Genomic DNA, 13,015 nt, shown 5'->3' on the forward strand with positions numbered 1-13,015 from the left:
TTTAATTCCGATGCAATTTCTGTGTTTCATAGTCAATAAGAACGTCAGAGGGATACAGTAAACCTGAAGTGAAGCATCGGAATCCGAAACTAGTGTCACAGGAACGGTTCAAAACATAGACAGTAGGAAGAGTCAGTCTTCTTGTACGTAAGTCGGCATTGTGCCTTTTTTATTTAATTCTGATGCAATTTCTGTGTTTCATCGTCAATAAGAAGGTCCAAGGTATACAGCAAACCTGAAGTGAAGCATCGCAATCTATAACTAGAGTCACAGGAATAGTCCAAAACATAGTCAGTAAGAAGAGTCAGTCTTCTTGTACTTCAGTCGGCATTGTGCCTTTTCTATTTAATTCCGATGCAATTTCTGTGTTTCATCGTCAATAAAAAGGTCCAAGGTATACAGCAAACCTGAAGTGAAGCATCGGAATCTATAACTAGTGTCACAGGAATGGTTCAAAACATAGTCAGTAAGAAGAGTCAGTCTCCTTGTACTTAAGTCGGCATTGAACCTTTTGTATATAATTCCGATGAAATTTCTGTGTTTCATCGTCAATAAGAGGGTGAGAGGGATACAGTAAACCTGAAGTGAAGCATCGGAATCTATAACTAGTGTCACAGGAATGGTTCAAAGCATAGTCAGTAAGAAGAGACCGTCTTCTTGTACTTAAGTCGGCATTGTGCCTTTCGTATTTAATTCCGATCAATTTCTGTGTTTCACCGTCAATAAGAAGGTCAGAGGGATACAGTAAACCTGAAGTGAAGCATCGGAATCTATAACTAGTGTAACAGGAATGGTTCAAATATATACAGTAAGAAGAGTCAGTCTTCTTGTACTTAAGTCGGCATTGTGCCCTTTGTATTTAATTCCGATGCAATTTCTGTGTTTCATCGTCAATAAGTAGGTCCAAGGGATACAGTGAACCTGGAGTGAAGCACCGGAATCTATAACTAGAGTCACAGTAATGGATCATATCATAGACAGTAAGAAGAGTCGGTCTTCTTGTACTTAAGTCGGCACTGTGCCTTTTGTATTTACTTCCGATGCAATTTCTGTCTTTCATCGTCAATAAGAAGGTATAAGGGATACAGTACACATGAAGTGAAGCATCGGAATCTATAACTAGTGTCACTGGAATAGTTCAAAATATAGACAGTAAGAAGAGTCAGTCTTCTTGTACTTAAGTCGGCATTGTGCCTTTTGTATTTAATTCCGATGCAATTTCTGTGGTTCATCGTCAATAAGAAGGTCCAAGGGATAGAGTAAACCTGAAGTGAAGCATCGGACTCTATAACTAGTGTCACAGAAACGGTTCAAAACATAGACTGTTGGAAGAGTCAGTCATCTCATACTTAAGTCGGCATTGTGCCTTTTCTATTTAATTCCGATGCAATTTCTGTGTTTCATCGTCAATAAGAAGGTCCAAGGGAAACAGTAAACCTGAAGTGAAGCATCGGAATCTATAACTAGTGTCACAGGAATGGTTCCACACATAGACAGTACGAAGAGTCAGTCTTCTTGTACTTACGTCGGCATGGTGGCTTTTGTATTTAATTCCGATGCAATTTCTGTGTTTCATAGTCAATAAGAACGTCAGAGGGATACAGTAAACCTGAAGTGAAGCATCGGAATCCAAAACTAGTGTCACAGGAACGGTTCAAAACATAGTCAGTAAGAAGAGTCAGTCTTCTTGTACTTAAGTCGGCATTGTGCCATTTGTATTTAATTCCGACGCAATTTCTGTGTTTCATCGTCAATAAGAGGGTGAGAGGGATACAGTAAACCTCAAGTGAAGCATCGGAATCTATAACTAGTGTTATAGGAATGGTTCCAAAATATTCAGTAAGTAGAGTCAGTCTTCTTGTACTTAAATCGGCATTGTGCCTTTTGTATTTCATTCCGATGCAATTTCTGTGTTTCATCGTCAAGAAGAGGGTCAGAGGGATACAGTAAACATGAAGTGAAGCATCGGAAACTATAACTAGTGTCACAGGAATGGTTCAAAACATAGTCAGTAAGAAGATTCAGTCTTCTTCTCCTTAAGTCGGCATTGTGCCCTTTGTATTTAATTCCGATGCAATTTCTGTGTTTCATCGTCAATAAGTAGGTCCAGGGGTACGGTGAACCTGGATTGAAGCACCGAAATCTATAACTAGAGTCACAGTAATGGATCAAAACATAGACAGTAAGAAGAGTCGGTCTTCTTGTACTTAAGTCGGCATTGTGCCTTTTGTATTTAATTCCGATGCAATTTCTGTGTTTCATCGACAATAAGAAGGTCCAAGGGATACAGTACACATGAAGTGAAGCATCGGAATCTATAACTAGTGTCACAGGAATGGTCCAAAACATAGTCAGTAAGAAGAGTCAGTCTTCTTGTACTTCAGTCGGCATTGTGCCTTTTCTATTTAATTCCGATGCAATTTCTGTGTTTCATCGTCAATATAAAGGTCCAAGGTATACAGCAAACCTGAAGTGAAGCATCGGAATCTATAACTAGTGTCACAGGAATGGTTCAAAACATAGTCAGTAAGAAGATTCAGTCTTCTTCTCCTTAAGTCGGCATTGTGCCCTTTGTATTTAATTCCGATGCAATTTCTGTGTTTCATCGTCAATAAGTAGGTCCAAGGGATACAGTGAACCTGGAGTGAAGCACCGGAATCTATAACTAGAGTCACAGTAATGGATCAAAATATAGACAGTAAGAAGAGTCGGTCTTCTTGTACTTAAGTCGGCACTGTGCCTTTTGTATTTACTTCCGATGCAATTTCTGTGTTTCATCGTCAATAAGAAGGTATAAGGGATACAGTACACATGAAGTGAAGCATCGGAATCTATAACTAGTGTCCCTGGAATAGTTCAAAATATAGACAGTAAGAAGAGTCTGTCTTCTTGTACTTAAGTCGGCATTGTGCCTTTTCTATTAAATTCCGATGCAATTTCTGTGTTTCATCGTCAATAAGAAGGTCCAAGGGAAACAGTAAACCTGAAGTGAAGCATCGGAATCTATAACTAGTGTCACAGGAATGGTTCCACACATAGACAGTACGAAGAGTCGGTCTTCTTGTACTTACGTCGGCAAGGTGGCTTTTGTATTTAATTCCGATGCATTTTCTGTGTTTCATAGTCAATACGAACGTCAGAGGGATACAGTAAACCTGAAGTGAAGCATCGGAATCCAAAACTAGTGTCACAGGAACGGTTCAAAACATAGTCAGTAAGAAGAGTCAGTCTTCTTGTACTTAAGTCGGCATTGTGCCATTTGTATTTAATTCCGACGCAATTTCTGTGTTTCATCGTCAATAAGAGGGTGAGAGGGATACAGTAAACCTCAAGTGAAGCATCCGAATCTATAACTAGTGTTACAGGAATGGTTCAAAACATAGTCAGTAAGAAGAGACCGTCTTCTTGTACTTAAGTCGGCATTGTGCCTTTCGTATTTAATTCCGATGCAATTTCTGTGTTTCACCGTCAATAAGAAGGTCAGAGGGATACAGTAAACCTGAAGTGAAGCATCGGAATCTATAACTAGTGTCAGAGGAATGGTTCCAAAATATACAGTAAGAAGAGTCAGTCTTCTTGTACTTAAATCGGCATTGTGCCTTTTGTATTTAATTCCGATGCAATTTCTGTGTTTCATCGTCAATAAGAGGGTCAGAGGGATACAGTAAACATGAAGTGAAGGATCGGAAACTATAACTAGTGTCACAGGAATGGTTCAAAACATAGTCAGTAAGAAGATTCAGTCTTCTTCTCCTTAAGTCGGCATTGTGCCCTTTGTATTTAATTCCGATGCAATTTCTGTGTTTCATCGTCAATAAGTAGGTCCAAGGGATACAGTGAACCTGGATTGAAGCACCGGAATCTATAACTAGAGTCACAGTAATGGATCAAAACATAGACAGTAAGAAGAGTCGGTCTTCTTGTACTTAAGTCGGCATTGTGCCTTGTGTATTTAATTCCGATGCAATTTCTGTGTTTCATCGACAATAAGAAGGTCCAAGGGATACAGTACACATGAAGTGAAGCATCGGAATCTATAACTAGTGTCACTGGAATAGTTCAAAATATAGACAGTAAGAAGAGTCAGTCTTCTTGTACTTAAGTCGGCATTGTGCCTTTTGTATTTATTTCCGATGCAATTTCTGTGGTTCATCGTCGATAAGAAGGTCCAAGGGATAGAGTAAACCTGAAGTGAAGCATCGCACTCTATAGCTAGTGTCACAGAAATGGTTCAAAACATAGACAGTAGGATGAGTGAGTCTTCTTGTACGTAAGTCGGCATTGTGCCTTTTGTATTTAATTCTGATGCAATTTCTGTGTTTCATCGTCAATAAGAAGGTCCAAGGTATACAGCAAACCTGAAGTGAAGCATCGCAATCTATAACTAGAGTCACAGGAATGGTTCAAATCATAGACAGTAAGAAGAGTCAGTCCTCTTGTACTTAAGTCGACATTGTGCCTTTTCTATTTAATTCCAATGCAATTTCTGTGTTTCATCGTCAATCTGAAGGTCTAAGGGATACAGTAAACCTGGAGTGAAGCTCCGGAAACTATAACTATAATCACAGTAATAGTTCAAAACATATACAGTAAGTAGAGTCGGTCTTCTTGTACTTAAGTAGGCATTGTCCCTTTTGTATTTAATTCCGATGCAATTTCTGTGTTTCAACGTCAATACGAAGGTCTAAGGGATACAGTAAACCTGGAGTGAAGCTCCGGAATCTGTAACTATAATCACAGTAATAGTTCAAAACATATACAGTAAGTAGAGTCGGTCTTCTTGTACTTAAGTAGGCATTGTGCCTTTTGTATTGAATTCCGATGCAATTTCTGTGTTTCATCGTCAATAAGAATGTCCAAGGTATACAGTAAACCTGAAGTAAAGCATCGGAATCCATAACTAGTGTCAAAGGAATGGTTCAAACTATAATCAAAAAGAAGGGTGAGTCTTCTTGTACTTAAGTCGGCATTGTGCCTTTTCTATTTAATTCCGATTGAATTTCTGTGTTTCATCGTCAAGAAGAAGGTCCAAGGGATACAGTAAACCTGGAGTGAAGCATCGGAATCTATAACTAGTGTCACAGGAAAGGTTCAAAGCATAGACGGTAAGAAGAGTCAGTCTTCTTGTACTTAAGTCGGCATTGTGCCTTTTCAATTTAATTCTGATGCAATTTCTGTGTTTCATCGTCAATAAGAAGGTCAGAGGGATACAGTAAACAAGCAGTGAAGCATCGGAATCTATAACTAGTGTCACAGGAATGGTTCAAAACATAGTCAGTAAGAAGATTCAGTCTTCTTGTTCTTAAGTCGGCATTGTGCATTTTGTATTTAATTCTGATGCAATTTCTGTATTTCATCGTCAATAAGAAGGTCCAAGGGAAACAGTAAACCTGGAGTGTATCATCGGAATCTATAAGGAGTGTCACAGGAATGGTTCAAACATAGACAGTAAGAAGAGTCAGTCTTCGTGTATTGAAGGCGGTATTTTTCCACTTGTATTTAATTCTGATGCAATTTCTGAGTTTCATCGTCAATAAGAAGGTCAGAGGGATACAGTAAATCTGAAGTGAAGCATCGGAATCTATAACTAATGTAAGGGGAATGGTTCAAATCATTGTCAATAAGAAGAGTCGGTCTTCATGTACTTATGTCGGCATTGTGCCTTTTGTATTTAATTCCGATGCAATTTCTGTCTTTCAACGTCAATAAGAAGGTACAAGGGATACAGTAAACCTGAAGTGAAGCGTCGGAATCTATAACTAGTGTCACAGGAATGGTTCAAAACATAGATAGTAGGAAGAGTCAGTGTTCTTGTACTTAAGACGGCATTGTGCCTTTTGTATTTAATTCCGATGCAATTTCTGTGTTTCATCGTCAATAAGAAGGTCCAAGGGATACAGTAAACCTGAAGTGAAGCATCGGAATCTACAACTAGTGTCACAGGATTGGTTCAAAACATAGACAGTAAGAAGAGTCAGTCTTCTTGTACTTAAGTCGGCATTGTACCTTTTGTATTTTTTTCCGATGTAATTTCAGTGTTTCCCCGTCAATAAGAAGGTCAGAGGGATACAGTAAACATGAAGTGAAGCATCGGAATCTATAAGTAGTGTCACAGGAATAGTTCAAAACAGAGTCAGTAAGAAGAGTCAGTCTTCTTGTACTTAAGTCGGCATTGTGCCTTTCGTATTTAATTTCGAAGCAATTTCTGTGTTTCAGTGTCAATAAGAAGGTCGAAGGGATACAGTAAACCTGAAGTGAAGCATCGGAATCTATAACTAGGTCACAGGAGTGGTTCAAAATATAGACAGTAAGAAGAGTCAGTCTTCTTGTACTTAAGTCGGCATTGTGTCTTTTGTATTTAATTCCGATGCAATTTCTGTGTTTCATCGTCAATAAGAAGGTACAAGGGATACAGTTAACCTGAAGTGAAGCGTCGGAATCTATAACTAGTGCCACAGGAATGGTTAAAATCATAGACAGTAGGAAGAGTCATTGTTCTTGTACTTAAATCGGCATTGTGCCTTTTGTATTTAAATCCGATGCAATTTCTGCATTTCTTCGTCAATAAGTAGGTCCAAGGAATACAGTAAACCTGAAGTGAAGCATCGGAATGTACAACTAGTGTCACAGGATTTGTTCAAAACATAGACAGTAAGAAGAGTCAATGTTCTTGTACTTAATTCGGCATTGTGCCTTTTCTATTTAATTCCGATGCAATTTCTGTGTTTCATCGTCAATAAGAAGATCCAAGGTATACAGCAAACCTGAAGTGAAGCATCGGAATCTATAACTAGTGTCACAGGAATGGTTCAAAACATAGTCAGTAAGAAGAGTCAGTCTTCTTGTACTTACGTCGGCAAGGTGGCTTTTGTATTTAATTCCGATGCAATTTCTGTGTTTCATAGTCAATAAGAACGTCAGAGGGATACAGTAAACCTGAAGTGAAGCATCGGAATCCAAAACTAGTGTCACAGGAACGGTTCAAAACATAGTCAGTAAGAAGAGTCAGTCTTCTTGTACTTAAGTCGGCATTCTGCCATTTGTATTTAATTCCGACGCAATTTCTGTGTTTCATCGTCAAAAAGAGGGTGAGAGGGATACAGTAAACCTCAAGTGAAGCATCGGAATCTATAACTAGTGTTACAGGAATGGTTCAAAACATAGTCAGTAAGAAGAGACCGTCTTCTTGTACTTAAGTCGGCATTGTGCCTTTCGTATTTAATTCCGATGCAATTTCTGTGTTTCACCGTCAATAAGAAGGTCAGAGGGATACAGTAAACCTGAAGTGAAGCATCGGAATCTATAACTAGTGTCACAGGAATGGTTCCAAAATATACAGTAAGAAGAGTCAGTCTTCTTGTACTTAAATCGGCATTGTGCCTTTTGTATTTAATTCCGATGCAATTTCTGTGTTTCATCGTCAATAAGAGGGTCAGAGGGATACAGTAAACTTGAAGTGAAGCATCGGAAACTATAACTAGTGTCACAGGAATGGTTCAAAACATAGTCAGTAAGAAGATTCAGTCTTCTTCTCCTTAAGTCGGCATTGTGCCCTTTGTATTTAATTCCGATGCAATTTCTGTGTTTCATCGTCAATAAGTAGGTCCAAGGGATACAGTGAACCTGGATTGAAGCACCGGAATCTATAACTTGAGTCACAGTAATGGATCAAAACATAGACAGTAAGAAGAGTCGGTCTTCTTGTACTTAAGTCGGCATTGTGCCTTTTGTATTTAATTCCGATGGTATTTCTGTGTTTCATCGTCAATAAGAAGGTATAAGGGATACAGTACACATGAAGTGAAGCATCGGAATCTATAACTAGTATCACTGGAATAGTTCAAAATATAGACAGTAAGAAGAGTCAGTCTTCTTGTACTTAATTCGGCATTGTGCCTTTTGTATTTAATTCCGATGCAATTTCTGTGGTTCATCGTCAATAAGAAGGTCCAAGGGATACAGTAAACCTGAAGTGAAGCATCGGACTCTATAACTAGTGTCACAGAAACGGTTCAAAACATAGACTGTTGGAAGAGTCAGTCATCTCATACTTAAGTCGGCATTGTGCCTTTTCTATTTAATTCCGATGCAATTTCTGTGTTTCATCGTCAATAAGAAGGTCCAAGGGAAACAGTAAACCTGAAGTGAAGCATCGGAATCTATAACTAGTCTCACAGGAATGGTTCCACACATAGACAGTACGAAGAGTCAGTCTTCTTGTACTTACGTCGGCAAGGTGGCTTTTGTATTTAATTCCGATGCAATTTCTGTGTTTCATAGTCAATAAGAACGTCAGAGGGATACAGTAAACCTGAAGTGAAGCATCGGAATCCAAAACTAGTGTCACAGGAACGGTTTAAAACATAGTCAGTAAGAAGAGTCAGTCTTCTTGTACTTATGTCGGCATTGTGCCATTTGTATTTAATTCCGACGCAATTTCTGTGTTTCATCGTCAATAAGAGGGTGAGAGGGATACAGTAAACCTCAAGTGAAGCATCCGAATCTATAACTTGTGTTTCAGGAATGGTTCAAAACATAGTCAGTAAGAAGAGACCGTCTTCTTGTACTTAAGTCGGCATTGTGCCTTTCGTATTTAATTCCGATGCAATTTCTGTGTTTCACCGTCAATAAGAAGGTCAGAGGGATACAGTAAACCTGAAGTGAAGCATCGGAATCTATAACTAGTGTCACAGGAATGGTTCCAAAATATACAGTAAGAAGAGTCAGTCTTCTTGTACTTAAATCGGCATTGTGCCTTTTCTATTTAATTCCGATGCAATTTCTGTGTTTCATCGTCAATAAGAGGGTCAGAGGGATACAGTAAACATGAAGTGAAGCATCGGAAACTATAACTAGTGTCACAGGAATGGTTCAAAACATAGTCAGTAAGAAGATTCAGTCTTCTTCTCCTTAAGTCGGCATTGTACCCTTTGTATTTAATTCCGATGCAATTTCTGTGTTTCATCGTCAATAAGTAGGTCCAAGGGATACAGTGAACCTGCATTGAAGCACCGGAATCTATAACTAGAGTCACAGTAATGGATCAAAACATCGACAGTAAGAAGAGTCGGTCTTCTTGTACTTCAGTCGGCATTGTGCCTTTTGTATTTAATTCCGATGCAATTTCTGTGATTCATCGTCAGTAAGAAGGTCCAAGGGATAAAGTAAACCTGAAGTGAAGCATCGGAATCTATAACTAGTATCACTGGAATGGTTCAAAATATAGACAGTAAGAAGAGTCAGTCTTCTTGCACTTAAGTCGGCATTGTGCCTTTTGTATTTAATTCCGATGCAATTTCTGTGTTTCGTCGTCAATAAGAAGGTCCAAGGGATACAGTAAACCTGGAGTGAAGCATCGGAATCTATAACTAGTGTCACAGGAATGGTTGAAAACATAGTCAGTTAGAAGAGTCAACTTCTTGTACATAAGTTGGCATTGTGCCTTTTGTATTGAATTCCGATGCAATTTCTGTGTTTCATCGTCAATAAGAATGTCCAAGGTATACAGTAAACCTGAAGTAAAGCATCGGAATCCATAACTAGTGTCAAAGGAATGGTTCAAACTATAATCAGTAAGAAGGGTGAGTCTTCTTGTACTTAAGTCGGCATTGTGCCTTTTCTATTTAATTCCGATTGAATTTCTGTGTTTCATCGTCAAGAAGAAGGTCCAAGGGATACAGTAAACCTGGAGTGAAGCATCGGAATCTATAACTAGTGTCACAGGAAAGGTTCAAAGCATAGACAGTAAGAAGAGTCAGTCTTCTTGTACTTAAGTCGGCATTGTGCCTTTTCAATTTAATTCTGATGCAATTTCTGTGTTTCATCGTCAATAAGAAGGTCAGAGGGATACAGTAAACCTGCAGTGAAGCATCGGAATCTATAACTAGTGTCACAGGAATGGTTCAAAACATAGTCAGTAAGAAGATTCAGTCTTCTTGTTCTTAAGTCGGCATTGTGCATTTTGTATTTAATTCTGATGCAATTTCTGTATTTCATCGTCAATTAGAAGGTCCAAGGGAAACAGTAAACCTGGAGTGTAGCATCGGAATCTATAAGGAGTGTCACAGGAATGGTTCAAACATAGACAGTAAGAAGAGTCAGTCTTCGTGTATTGAAGGCGGTATTTTTCCACTTGTATTTAATTCCGATGCAATTTCTGAGTTTCTTCGTCAATAAGAAGGTCAGAGGGATACAGTAAACGTGAAGCGAAGCTTCGGAATCTATAACTAATGTCACAGGAATGGTTCAAAGCATAGTCAGAAAGAAGAGTCAGTCTTCTTGTCCTTATGTCGGCATTGTGCCTTTTGTATTTAGTTCCGATGCAATTTCTGTGTTTCATCGTCAATAAGAAGGTCCAAGGGATATAGTAAACCTGGAGTGAAGCATCGGAATCTATAACTAGTGTCGCAGGAATGGTTCAAAACATAGACTGTAAGAAGAGTCAGTGTTCTTGTACTTAAGTCGGCATTGTGCTTTTGTATTTAATTCCGATGCAATTTCTGTGTTTCATCGCCAAATAGAAGGTCCAAGGGATACAGTAAATCTGAAGTGAAGCATCGGAATCTATAACTAATGTAAGGGGAATGATTCAAATCATTGTCAATAAGAAGAGTCGGTCTTCATGTACTTAAGTCGGCATTGTGCCTTTTGTATTTAATTCCGATGCAATTTCTGTCTTTCAACGTCAATAAGAAGATACAAGGGATACAGTAAACCTGAAGTGAAGCGTCGGAATCTATAACTAGTGTCACAGGAATGGTTCAAAACATAGAAAGTAGGAAGAGTCAGTGTTCTTGTACTTAAGACGGCATTGTGCCTTTTGTATTTAATTCCGATGCAATTTCTGTGTTTCATCGTCAATAAGAAGGTCCAAGGGATACAGTAAACCTGAAGTGAAGCATCGGAATCTACAACTAGTGTCACAGGATTGGTTCAAAACATAGACAGTAAGAAGAGTCAGTCTTCTTGTACTTAAGTCGGCATTGTGCCTTTTGTATTTTTTTCCGATGGAATTTCTGTGTTTCATCGTCAATAAGAAGGTCAGAGGGATACAGTAAACATGAAGTGAAGCATCGGAATCTATAACTAGTGTCACAGGAATAGTTCAAAACAGAGTCAGTAAGAAGAGTCAGTCTTCTTGTACTTAAGTCGGCATTGTGCCTTTTGTATTTAATTTCGAAGCAATTTCTGTGTTTCAGTGTCAATAAGAAGGTCGAAGGGATACAGTAAACCTGAAGTGAAGCATCGGAATCTATAACTAGTGTCACAGGAGTGGTTCAAAATATAGACAGTAAGAAGAGTCAGTCTTCTTGTACTTAAGTCGGCATTGTGTCTTTTGTATTTAATTCCGATGCAATTTCTGTGTTTCATCGTCAATAAGAAGGTACAAGGGATACAGTTAACCTGAAGTGTAGCGTCGGAATCTATAACTAGTGCCACAGGAATGGTTAAAAACATAGACAGTAGGAAGAGTCATTGTTCTTGTACTTAAATCGGCATTGTGCCTTTTGTGTTTAAATCCGATGCAATTTCTGCATTTCTTCGTCAATAAGTAGGTCCAAGGAATACAGTAAACCTGAAGTGAAGCATCGGAATGTACAACTAGTGTCACAGTATTTGTTCAAAACATAGACAGTAAGAAGAGTCAATGTTCTTGTACTTAATTCGGCATTGTGCCTTTTCTATTTAATTCCGATGCAATTTCTGTGTTTCATCGCCAATAAGAAGATCCAAGGTATACAGCAAACCTGAAGTGAAGCATCGGAATCTATAACTAGTGTCACAGGAATGGTTCAAAACATAGTCAGTAAGAAGAGTCAGTCTTCTTGTACTTACGTCGGCAAGGTGGCTTTTGTATTTAATTCCGATGCAATTTCTGTGTTTCATAGTCAATAAGAACGTCAGAGGGATACAGTAAACCTGAAGTGAAGCATCGGAATCCAAAACTAGTGTCACAGGAACGGTTCAAAACATAGTCAGTAAGAAGAGTCAGTCTTCTTGTACTTAAGTCGGCATTGTGCCATTTGTATTTAATTCCGACGCAATTTCTGTGTTTCCACGTCAATAAGAGGGTGAGAGGGATACAGTAAACCTCAAGTGAAGCAGCGGAATCTATAACTATTGTTACAGGAATGGTTCAAAACATAGTCAGTAAGAAGAGACCGTCTTCTTGTACTTAAGTCGGCATTGTGCCTTTCGTATTTAATTCCGATGCAATTTCTGTGTTTCACCGTCAATAAGAAGGTCAGAGGGATACAGTAAACCTGAAGTGAAGCATCGGAATCTATAACTAGTGTCACAGGAATGGTTCCAAAATATACAGTAAGAAGAGTCAGTCTTCTTGTACTTAAATCGGCATTGTGCCTTTTGTATTTAATTCCGATGCAATTTCTGTGTTTCATCGTCAATAAGAGGGTCAGAGGGATACAGTAAACATGAAGTGAAGCATCGGAAACTATAACTAGTGTCACAGGAATGGTTCAAAACATAGTCAGTAAGAAGATTCAGTTTTCTTCGCCTTAAGTCGGCATTGTGCCCTTTGTATTTAATTCCGATGCAATTTCTGTGTTTCATCGTCAATAAGTAGGTCCAAGGGATACAGTGAACCTGGATTGAAGCACCGGAATCTATAACTAGAGTCACAGTAATGGATCAAAACATAGACAGTAAGAAGAGTCGGTCTTCTTGTACTTAAGTCGGCATTGTGCCTTTTGTATTTAATTCCGATGCAATTTCTGTGTTTCATCGACAATAAGAAGGTCCAAGGGATACAGTACACATGAAGTGAAGCATCGGAATCTATAACTAGTGTCACTGGAATAGTTCAAAATATAGACAGTAAGAAGAGTCAGTCTTCTTGTACTTAAGTCGGCATTGTGCCTTTTGAATTTATTTCCGATGCAATTTCTGTGGTTCATCGTCGATAAGAAGGTCCAAGGGATAGAGTAAACCTGAAGTGAAGCATCGCACTCTATAGCTAGTGTCACAGAAATGGTTCAAAGCATAGACAGTAGGA

Source organism: Schistocerca serialis, chromosome 3 (assembly GCF_023864345.2).
Source record: "Schistocerca serialis cubense isolate TAMUIC-IGC-003099 chromosome 3, iqSchSeri2.2, whole genome shotgun sequence".
Taxonomy (NCBI): domain Eukaryota; kingdom Metazoa; phylum Arthropoda; class Insecta; order Orthoptera; family Acrididae; genus Schistocerca; species Schistocerca serialis.